General features: G+C 46.6%; 1 protein-coding gene across 1 annotated transcript in view; it reads right to left on the reverse strand.

Moving 5' to 3' along the window:
• LOC112112606 (E3 ubiquitin-protein ligase TRIM13) overlaps positions 1–7112 on the reverse strand; it is a 9323-nt gene extending 2211 nt beyond the window's left edge. The window contains exon 1 of the mRNA XM_024208577.3: positions 7011–7112. The gene's annotated coding sequence lies outside the window, so the exon portion shown is untranslated. The remainder of the gene's footprint in view (positions 1–7010) is intronic.
• Between the last annotated feature and the right edge of the window lie 4704 nt (positions 7113–11816).

Genomic DNA, 11816 nt, shown 5'->3' on the forward strand with positions numbered 1-11816 from the left:
AAGAATATCATGCGAGACCGTATCAAATGCCTTACTAAAGTCTAGGTTGCACACACTGCCAGTTGAGCCACAAAACAGAGGACTCCACTAATTGCTTGAGTCTGTTCTAGTATTGGACCATCAGACAAAAGCTGCTCAATGTCAAGACAAAATCAGTTTCCCAGTCTTAGCATAAACACTGAAAAGGAATGTTAGCTAACCTGACAATGATCTTTAATATCTGCTGAAAATAATTTGAGTACTAATTCAAAACTTAAGTCTTATTGCAGCGATGCAATATTCAGAGATTGATTTGATCTGTGTTGTGAAATTTCAATATGGCAGACAATGTTAAAATTGAACCAAAAACTATTACATTTCACTTCCCCAACTCCTACAGTACTTTAAAAAAAAAAAAAAAGAGTGGTCACTTTTTTTGTGGGGGGAAGCAATATGGAAGGTGACTTACAGAGGAAAGCGTCAGAATTTCCTCAATTTTAGTAGAGTTTGTTAAATGCCCCCTCTTCTCAGCCCAAAGGCCAGTAAGCATTTGTTTACACTTAGTTTAAGAAGTTTGGGTGCAGGGAAGAAAAATGTGTGAATGCCCTTTTCCTTGCTATTGGGGTATTCAGCACAAAGTTGAAATATTGCAAGAATATAGAGGTAACTCTTAAAAACCACTGCCGTAAAAATAATTTATAATCTTCTTTTGATTACATAATCTGTATTTCCAGCTTCAATGTCTCAATATCTGTTTTAATTATGGCAATTCCTTTTTTGGGGGTGGGGGGGGGTCCTAAGAAATTAGGATTTATCAAAAGAAAAACGTGAGACTTATCTTGTATTGCAGTAGCCCCTAAATGCCCCAATCAGGGATCAGGCCCATTATGCTAAGCACTGAATTTATGCAACAGAAACCAATTCTCTGCAGAGATCTTACAGTCTTAGCATATGAAATGAGAAAGCAGGTGGATACTTAGAGGGGAAAAAAGCTAGAATTTATATTTGCGAGACCTGCAGATCCGATTAGTTTGGTGATGGAAGTTAAAAATACTTTGTGAGAACTAAAGGACAACAATAATTTCCCCATGCTTAGTAGTATATTACCAAAGTGGCTGAACAGTAAGTTCTCCTCAATTCTCATGGTGCTATCACACAAGGTACCAGACCCTTAAGAAAGGCAGGAAACTGGTTAAAAAAAAGATAGTCAGGAAGAACCATTCAGAGGGAGATCAAGGATACCAGTGGATACATGGAAGGCAGAAAAATCAAGAAAGACTGCACTGGGAGAAAAGGAAGGTTTGGGATGCAGTTTGGTATGATCAAAAGAAAGCTTTCACCACAAGTAGATAGATATTGGCTGCAACAAAAGAAAGAAACATTCTTCAGAGGGTACAATCAACCCCCAAATTCATTTATCCAATTACTAGAGATGTTCGTATGGATAAGCAGGGCTTGAAAAATTTACCAGACTTCTACTCAGCCAGAAGACTAAGCCTACTAACCAAAAGTCAGTCACCTCAAAGTAGGGTTGCTAGGTATCCAGTTTTCGACCGGCACATCCGGTCAAAAAGGGACCCTGGGGGCTCCAGTCAGCACCGCCAAATGGGCCATTAAAAGTCTGGTTGGTGGCACAGCAGGGGCCCAGAACTAAGGCAGGCTCTTTACCTGCCTTGGTTCTGCGTGGCTCCCAGAAGTGGACGCCAGGTGCCTGAGGCAGCCAGGGAGGCTCTACGCACTGCTCCCGCCCCGAGGGCCAGCTCCACAGCTCCCACTGGCCAGGAACCGCGACCAATCACCTGTGGGTGCGAGGGCAGAGCACGGAGACTCCCTGGCTGCCCATGTGCCATGAGGCCGCAGGGACTTGGCAGCCGCTTCCTGGGAGCCACAGTAAGCGCCGCTGGGACCCTGCACCCCAAACCCTAGCCCAGAGTCCCCTCCCACACCCCAACTCCCTCCCGGAGCCCACACCCTGCTCACACCCCAACCCCTTGCCCCAGCCCTGAGCCCCCTCCTGCACCCCAACCCCCCTCATCCCTGGCCCCACCCCAGAGCCCACACCCCAACCCCCTGCCCCAGCCTGGTGAAAGTGAGTGAGGGTGGGGGAGAGCAAGCGACAGGGAGGGGAGATGGAGCAAGGGGTGGGGCAGGGGCAGGCCCTCGGGGAAGGGCCGAGGCAGGGGGTGGGGCAGGGGTGTTCAGTTTTGTGAGATTAGAAAGTTGGCAACCCTATTCCAAAGCCTAAGTGCAAGGCCATGGTGAGAAGTCCTGTCCGCGCCATTCTCAGCTGCTGGAATTTCTAAGAGCGTTGTCTCTGGATCTGATTCAGGGACTCCATTTTCCTACAGGAGTCTTCAGCTATCAGGTTAATTTGAAGCACCTCTCTTATATAATAATGCTAATACTGGCTGTTTATAAAGATACTGAACTGTAACCTACCTTATTTTTGATCTTTCGGGAAGCCATTTATGACTTGTGATTTTTAAAAAAAGTAAAATGGGAAGCTATGAGCACATGTCTCCTCTCTTCCTCAAGTAGATGCCAGTAATATTAACATTAGAAATCTAGAAGTTCTCACATGACAGAGAGGAATATGTCTATACCAAATTGTGAACTCCAGTTTGTATTACAATCTTCATTTTGGATTAAACATCCATTTTATATTAAGGGCTTGGCACCTAGTTAAAAACTAGGTCTGAGAAGCCATCACAGAGCAACTAAGTGTCATCAAATTTGACTGTCTCAACTTCTGGCCCATCACCATGCAACAAAGGACTGTGTACACAGAAGCCTGATGGGAAGAAGGGGCTGGAATTTCCAAGCTAGAGCATACGGGTAAGAAGGAAGGCCATCCACTGCCACATGGCAGAAGACTGGGCTGAAGAGAGAAAGTGGGAGGGACTCTGCCTTGCCTGCAAGGCTGACCATACCTCAGACTCACAGAAGAAATGAGATAAGACTAGGAGTGTACCTCAGGGCTCTTATTTTTCAAAATGATGCAACCCTGGTTAAGAAATTCCTTTGCAAAGCCTGTATTCCATGCTTACCAGCCATGCCATCCCTGAAGAGGTTAATAAAGCAGCTCAGAGCACCCATAGTAAAGTGGAACTGTGAGTGTGCGAGTAAAAGCAATCAGCGACTCAGAAGGGCTGAGGCACTGGAGTCTAAGGGCTTGTCTACACTGCGATGTTGTCGACAAAACTTGTGTCTTTCACGGGTACTTAAAAAAGCCGCCCCGCGAAAGACAAAAGTTTTGCCGACACAAGTGGCAGTGTGAACGCGGCTTTGTCGCAGGAATGCTCTCCCGCCGACAAGGCCACTGCTGCTCGCGGGGCTGGAAGTATTTTGTCGGCAAAAGTGCTGACAAAATACCAATAGAGAGCATTCACACACGCTGACTTTTTGCAACAAGGCTGTTGTCTCTAAAAGCTGCATAGTGTAGACAAGCCCTAAGACTATGTCTACACTGGCAACTGAACGACAAAACTTGTGCCTTTCAGAGGTGTTAATCCCCAAAAAACTGAAGTTTTGCTGCAACAAGTGCCAGTGTGTTGGGGGTGGAAGTTTTTTGTCGGCAGGAGAGCTGACAAACAGCAACTACAATGCGCGACTTTTAGTGGCACGGCTGTAGCGACATCTATGTCACTAAAAGCTGTGTAGTGTAGAAATAGCCTAAGGCAGCTAGGCTGCAGAGCCCCACGCCCCAAGGAAGGGTGTCAGTGATAGGATCTGCACCTGAAGTTTGCCTTAGAGATCCAGATCTAGGAACAGTGACCCACCTCTGCTTAGACCCAGAGGCTTAGAAGCATGTGGGATCCAGTGGTTGGGTCCACTTATAACTGATTAACTCTCAACTAGAGAGGGAGACTAGGCCAGTTGCGACAACTTGTTCAAAATTTGAGTTCCCTACTTATTTGGAATGGACTGATTTGAGAATCAACTCTTTTTCCTTAAGTAAGCTAGAAGCTGTTCCTCATGGGAGCTATTCGATCTCTCTAGCTTCCAAATCTAAAAGATGTCCGCTACAGAACAAAACAAGACTTTTGACTTTCCATTCACAGTGAAGATGTGCAAAACAAGTCAAAGTATAAACGCAAAACAAATGGTCTAATTCCTCATCCCAAATATTCTCTCAGATGAAAACAGGAAAAGTTAATCTAGTCTGTTTCTAGAATGCAGATGGTGGCTTATCAGATAGTAGCAGGAAACAAGGTAAAGTGAAAGATGAGGCAACGCAGGCTAGGCTTGATCCAGCTGAGTACAGCATCAAAGTTTCCACTATTGATTTCAAAACTAGATTTCTCCAAACAAGAAAATGTTCATTGATTACTAAATTCATGTCATGGCAAGTATGAATTTTAAAGAAAAAGATGCATCCGAAGAAGTAGGTATTCACCCACGAAAGCTCATGCTCCTATACGTCTGTTAGTCTATAAGGTGCCACAGGACTCTTTGCTGCTTTTAAAAATTGTTGTTTCCCCCGTTGTAACGATGCTGGTTCTGGCGGGACCCAACTGAGAGTGCCAATTCAGGACAAATTGCTTAAAACAGGGCAGTTGCAGCCTAAGGCTAGGGTTTTTCCACCTCTAAGGCAAACCAAACCAGCCAGATAAAGAGAACTTTGGTCTCACCCCACTGGCTAACCACAAGTCACACAAGCGATTCCCTTAGACACTCCAGTTTCCCAGTATCACCACCAGTGCCACTCGTTAGGGGGACAAATGGTTATGAAAACCAATACCCCAGTAAAAGAAAAAAGGTTCTCTTGATCCCAAAGGACTAAGCCCCAGATCCAGGTCAATATACAAATCAGATCTTACCCACAAATCATCTAAAATCTAAAGGTTTATTCATAAAAGGAAAAAGAGATGAGAGCTAGAATTGGTTAAATGGAATCAACATTACACACAGTAATGGCAAAGTTCTTGGTTCAGGCTTGTAGCAGTGATAGAATAAACTGCAGGTTTAAAATCAAGTCTCTGGAGTACATCCCCAGCTGGGATGGGTCATTCAGTCCTTCGTATAGAACTTCCTTTTGTAGCAAAGTCCCTCCAGAGGTAACAAGCAGGACTGAAGACAAGATGGAGATGAGGCATCAGCCTTTTATAGTCTTTGCCAGGTGTAAGAACACCTCTTTGTCCTTACTGTGGAAAATTACAGCAAAATGGAGTCTGGAGTCACATGGGCAAGTCCCTGCATACTTTGAGTTACAAGGCATATCTGCCTTCTCTCAATGGGTCAATTGTATAGCTGATGGTCCTTAATGGGCCATCAAGCAGGCTAGGCAGAGCTGACACCAACTTGTCTGGGGTGTCACTCAGAAACATAGCAGAAGTTTGAAATACAGACAGTATAGCGCCAATATTCATAACTCCAACTACAAAAACGATACGCAGACAGATAGCATAACCAGCAAACCATAACCTTGTCTTAGACACCCTATTTGACCCCCTTTATACAAGATTTGATGCCACTACAGGACTTTGGTTGCAACAATGATCTATACGGTCCCAGTTCATGTCAATAACATCACACCCGTATATTGCTTTCCAAAGTAAGCAGTCTTCTCCTGGACTTGCTGAGAGGCTTTAGAAAAACTAATGATTCCAAAGTGTCCAGTACACCTGTTTTTAACTTAAAGTAAGGATTTCCCATTCCTCTTTCCTTAGGCCCACGGATCTGAGAAAGGAAGGCCAATGAAGCCAGCAAATCCTGACCTTTGAGGAGTTTGTCCCATAATCACCATAACTTGGAATCTGTTAACTAATTTAGTGCCTTCAACTCCATTTTATCGTTCTAACGAAGGAAACTGAATTGATGCCACATTTCAGAATGAAGCTATTTACACTACACCCTCACTATAATGAGCCTGTCAGGATCCAAGCCTTTTGTTCATTATAGCCAGGGGTTTGTTAGAACGAAAAGACAATCAAAACACCACAGCGGCGGGGCGCCAAGCTGTAGTTGTGCACACGTGTGCAACGCGCCTCCTCCCCCTTTTTTTTAAAACCACACACAGTATTGTACTGTAGTTGGGATCCAGGTTCGGTATAGACAAAGATTCATTATAATGAAGTGTGTATTGCAAGGGTGTGCTGTATTTCTACAGGTGGACTATAGAAGCTTCTTAAAAATATTGTTACCCAATAACCTTTTAAGTTTAGGAGTCAAAGCTTCTAACATGGTGAGAAAATGCCAGTATGGTTATAGCAGAATGAAGTGTAGGGATTCCACATGAAATTCTTTCAATCAATAAAGAGGGAAGTTAACAACAAATTAATGTTGTAGCTCAAGTGAATATTAACCAACAAGATGAGAGAAATCAATTATTTTTAGTGCAGCATGGAAAAAGAAGAGTAACCAATTTGAGCGCATTGAACCAGTTCTAGAGATGGAGATGAATCTAAACCCTGGGATCCGGATTCCAACGCAAAATTTACAAGTGCTCAGATCTTGCATTTTAAGCCATTATATAAAGCCGTTGTGGCGTGTGGATCCAGCTCTCTGCTACTGCAAAGTCTGGGGGCGGGAGCCAGGCCCTTCCACGGCCAGGTGGAGGAACTGGGGAGAGGGGGGCGTTAAGCAATTGCTGTAGCTTAGCCCCGCTCAAGCTACGCGGCCTGTGCTGCTACTGGATGTCTGCAGCAGCCCCCCCGGGGCCCAGCCGGAGCCCGTCACTTCCAGGGGGCACCGCACCGCACGGGGAGAGACAGCCCCATACCAGCGGCCGCGGCTCTCGGGCAGGGCGAGCGTGTCTCCGCTCTTCCCCTGGGAGGTTCCCGGGGTTCCCCACCCCCGCTCGGGAGAGGGGGGCCGCAGCTCCCGCTACCGGACCCAGCCTGTGCCCCACGCTGGGAGCCCCGCCGCCCGCCCGGGCTCGAGGACCCGCCCCCTCCAGGGCAGGCGGGGACCGCCGCCCTCCCAGACCCGTGCAAGCCCGGGGAGGCCGCGGCGCCCCGGAGCTGGCGGCGAGAGGCCGCAGGAGACTCGGGCCCAGCACAGCCAGAGCCCAGCCCGCCAATGCGCCTCACCTGCGGGTCCGCCGCCTCCCGCCGGGCCGGGCGCAAGGCGCGGCTGGAGCCCGCCGCTTGGCTTAGCCGGACACTCTTGCTGCTGAGGCTGGGCCCGGCGCAGGCGGCAGGCGCCTCCCCCGTCCACAAGCATCGGGAGGGCGGGGCCAGGGCCCCGCTGTTGGGGAAGGGGTCGGGCGCGGGTGGCGGAGGGTGTCTGTGCCGCTGCCGAGGTATGTGTGGCCTGAGCACGTTGCATCAGGTTCAGGGTGGTCCCGGGGCCTGGCTTGGGAAGGCTGGATTGACACAGGCTGGGAATTTACGTCCTCGTCACAGAACCCCCCGCCGTGATTCGACGGGCCTCGGGCAAGTCATTTGGCCTTGTGTGCAGTGGGGAAAGGTGTAAACCATCTGCCCTTGGGGGGATCAGCCCTACTGTAGAGCAGGCACTGGTGTGTGGGTCTGTGTGTACTATGGTGTCAAGTGCGATGCGAGGTTAGCAAAGCTTTTTCAATGCTCCCATTGCTGCTAACCACTGTTCAGATGAGCCAGTGGGAATTTTTTTTTGTTTTTACTTTCCTCAGTGTAGGCATTTAACCTGGCAGTTTCCTCATCTGTTAAACTGGAGTATTAATAATGTTGTAAAGCAAACTTTATTAATGAGCAAGTAAGACAAGGTTCTTTAAATACATTCGGAGCAAGAGAAAAACAAAGGCAAATGTAGGTCCTCTACTTGGCAGGGAAGGAGAGCCAATAACTGTTGACGTCAAGAAAGCAGTAGTGCTTAATGCAGATTTTGCTTCGGCTTGCACTAACAAGGTCAGTAATGGCAGATACTCAAAATAGGGAAAGAATGGGCTAAAGAATATTTAGATAAGTAAGATGTATTCAACTCAGCAGGGCCTAACAAAATTCATCTTAGGGTACTTAAGGAACTAGCTAAAGCAATCTTGGAGCTGTTAGCAATTTTCTTTGAGAACTCATGGCGGACATCAGGAGAAGTCCCAGGAGAATGGAGAAGGGCAAACATAGTACCTATCTAGGGGAACAAGGAGGACCCGGGGAATGCTAGACCACTCAGCCTAACTTCAATATCTGGAAAGATATTGGAGCAAATTATTAAACAATCAGTTTATAAGCACCTGGAGGATAATAGAGTTGTAAGAAATAATCAGCATGGATTTGCCAAGAATAAATCATGCTAAATCATCTTAATTTCCTTCTTTGATAGGATTACTAGCCTAGTGAATGGGGGGAAGAAATAGATGTGATATAACTTGATTTTAGTAAGGCTTTTGACACACTTCCGCCTGACATGCTCATAAGCAAACTGGGGAAATGTAGTCTAGATTTACTATAAGGTGGGTGCACAACTGGTTGAAAGATTGTACTCAAAGAATAGTTATCAATGGTTTGATGTCCAAATTGGGAGGGAGTATCTAGTTGGGTCGCACAGGGGTTGGTCCTGTGTCTGGTACTATTCAATATTTTCATTAATGTCTTGGATAATGCATATAAAATTTGCAGATGACACCACGCAGGGAGGGATTGCAAGCACTTTGTAGGACAGGCTTTAAAATTCAAAATGACCTTGACAAATTACAGAATTAGTCTGAATTCAACAAGATGAAATTCAATAAAGACACATGCAAAGTACTTCTCATAGGAAAGAAAAATAAAATGTACAACTACAAAATGGGGAATAAATGTGTAGGTGGTAGTACTGCTGAAAAGGATCTGGGGATTGTAGTGGACCACAAACTGAATGTGAGTCATCAGTGTGATGCAGCTGCAGAAAAGGTTACTATGATTCTGGAGTTTATTAACAGGAGTATTGTATGTAACGGTAATTGTCCTGTTCTACTCGGCATTGGTGAGGCCCCAGCTGGAGTACTGTGTCCAATTCTGGGTGTCACACTTTAGGAAAGATCAGGGCCAGCTCCAGGGTTTTTGCCGCCCCAAGCAGCCCCCCCCCCCTCGCAAAACAAAAAACAAAACAAACAAACAAAAAAGTCGGGATCGCGATCTGCAGCACTTCGGAAGGAGGTCCTTCGCTCCGAGCGGGAGCGAGGGACCCACTACCAGCCGAATTGCTGCCGAAGAGCCGGAGGTGCCGCCCTTCTCTGGTGTGGCCCCCCCCAAGCACCTGCTTGGTAAGCTGGTGCCTGGAGCCGGCCCTGGGAAAGATGTGGACAAAATGGAAAGAATCCAGAGGAGACCAACACAAATGATAGGGTTGGAAAACCTGACTTATGAGGAAAGGTTAAAAAAACTGGGCAAGTTTAGTCTTAAGAAAAAAAGACTGAGGAGGGAACTGATAACAGTCTTCCAATGTGTTAGGGGTTGTTATAAGAGGAAGGTGATCAATTGTTCTCCATGTAGGATAAGAAGTAATGGACTTAATCTGTAGCAAGGGAGATTTAAATTAGATATTAGGAAAAGCTTTCTAACTATAAGGATAGTTAATTTCTGGAATAGGTCATGGAGTCATGGGCGATGTAGCCTTCCTAAAAGTGTGGTGGGGAGCATGAGGCCCTGCCCGTGCCCCTCCTCTTCCCCCTGAGGCCACACCCCCTGGCCAAGCTGGAGCCTGGGTGGGGAGCTAGGGCCTCTCCACCTGCCTGGGGTGGAGGGGCCCCAGAGCAGCCCCCAGCCTGTGTCCCCAGGCCCCCCGTCCAGGACAGGTGGAGGGTCCACAGCTTCCCACGGCTGCTCGTGCCTGGCCTGGGGGTGGGGCCTCGGTGGTTGAAGAGCCACAGCTGGGCCATGGTAAGAACCGCCCAGGCAGCTGTGGGGAGCTGTGGATGTTGTAGATGATGTTGGATTAATTTATTTAAAATTGATAACTGACTATTCCTCAACTTCATGAGTTGACATATCTGATGCCAGTTTTTACATTACTGGAAGAGTATACCACAGATAATTGTGGGAGGGTGCCAACAAGTCTGAAATTAGAACTATTTCCTATTAAGGGACATTTGAGTAAAACAAGATGGGAGTCCTATGATAACTGAAAAAGTGTCATATAAAGATTTTCTAGACCTGGAAGGTCTCATTCATGTTTGGGTGAGGAAAATGCGCTCATTTGGGATTCATTATAAAGACTAAAGAATTTTCCTGTGTGTGTTTCAATGAGACTTTTAAACTCATAGTCCCAGTGCTGCCATCAGATCTAGGCAGAACCCATTTAATGGGGCTTCATTTGGACACTAAAGTCCACCCAAATGCAAGATCAAGGCTTAACATATCACTGCTTTTAAATTCTCCTCACTTAAATTGTCACAGCCTGACATAGTTTTCTCAGTACCTACCAGGCTGGATCCAAAGCCCACTGAAATCAACAGAAAGAATTCCATTGACTGCAATGAGCCTTTAATTCAGATTCAGCTTTAGATTCTGTGGTGACCCCATCAAGATAGGGATTCTTCTAAATGTGGTCTCACTAAGGATAAAATATTGCAAAGGTTTTTCAAGGCATCTTTCTCCAAACTTTGGGTGCCCCTCACCCCTCAGGCTGCGCTTGTCCATCATGGTTGTGAATTAATGTTACCCTGTTACTCTGTGTCCCTTTAACCTTTATTCGGCATTGTCATACACCTAGATATAACAACGTATCTGAAAAAGAAGCAAAATATTTATTCCTAAGGGGTAAATCCACACACCAGCAATCAGCCCAAGTGTCTAAGCTGGATGCTTGGTCCATCCTCAGGGGAAAAGCATACTTCCCCCCCAGGGAGGAAAGACCACAAATGACCCATATAGATCTGCGGATCCTCCAGTCCTACTGCCAGCCTGCCCTAAGACACCCTCTGCACTGCTTTCTATTCTATACATGTCCTTATACTGCCCTCATTGCCTTAGAACCTGAGCACCTTCCAGTAGCGCATTAAGTGATATGACTAATATCTGTCATGTGTGGTTTGTTGTTTCTCTTATCCCTTCCTCAGGAAAAAGGTTCCCTACCGTGGATACTCCTGTGTGCCCTTTCTTCCAAAACCCTGCCCCATGCTGCACAGCAACCATACTATTTTCATTGTCATGAGGCCCTCCACACCTGCTGAGGTTAGAGCAAGATTTGCTGCTGTATTCAGGTTCATTTTCAACCCATGCTCTCAAAAAGAAAAGGTTTTACACCCTATATTTGGTGGTTTCTTCGTAGGGAGCAAGAAAGGAATTCACTGCTGCACTGTGACCACGCTATGCCATATACACCTCTACCCCGATATAACACGAATTCAGATATAACGCGGTAAAGCAGCGCTCCGGGGGGGCGGGGCTGCGCACTCCGGCGGATCAAAGCAAGTTCGATATAACGCGGTTTCACCTATAATGTGGTAAGATTTTTTGGCTCCCAAGGACAGCGTTATATCGGGGTAGAAGTGTACTCCAGAAAGTCACCATAAGGCCCTCTCAGGGAATACCCTTTCAGTTCAGAGGGCATGCTAGATACATTCGGCAACAAGCAAGCAGCAGCCGGGGTGGTGGGAGGTGGGAGGAGAGGAGTGATGGCTGCAGCATTCCTACGCCCCAGCTATTCTATGGCTGCTGCTTGTCTGCTGCCTGCCAAGTGCTGAAAGCCTATTCCCCTTGTATCTCCAGACTCAAGCCACTGCTCCTCCATTCCTGCAGCGTACTCAGCACTAGCATAGGGATGAATACAGCATATAGTTTCAAACCTTTTGGTCTTGTTTGGTGGCTTTTGTCAAACCTAAGAACTGTCACCAGCACTCACAGTGGTTATGTAGGCTGGGGTTAATTCTTGATGCCCTTTTCCATCAAATAGTTTTAGGGTTCAGGAGATATTGAACTGGAGGACAGCATACTAAG

Source organism: Terrapene carolina, unplaced genomic scaffold (assembly GCF_002925995.2).
Source record: "Terrapene carolina triunguis isolate 2854851 unplaced genomic scaffold, T_m_triunguis-2.0 Scaffold142, whole genome shotgun sequence".
In the NCBI taxonomy this organism is placed as follows: domain Eukaryota; kingdom Metazoa; phylum Chordata; order Testudines; family Emydidae; genus Terrapene; species Terrapene triunguis.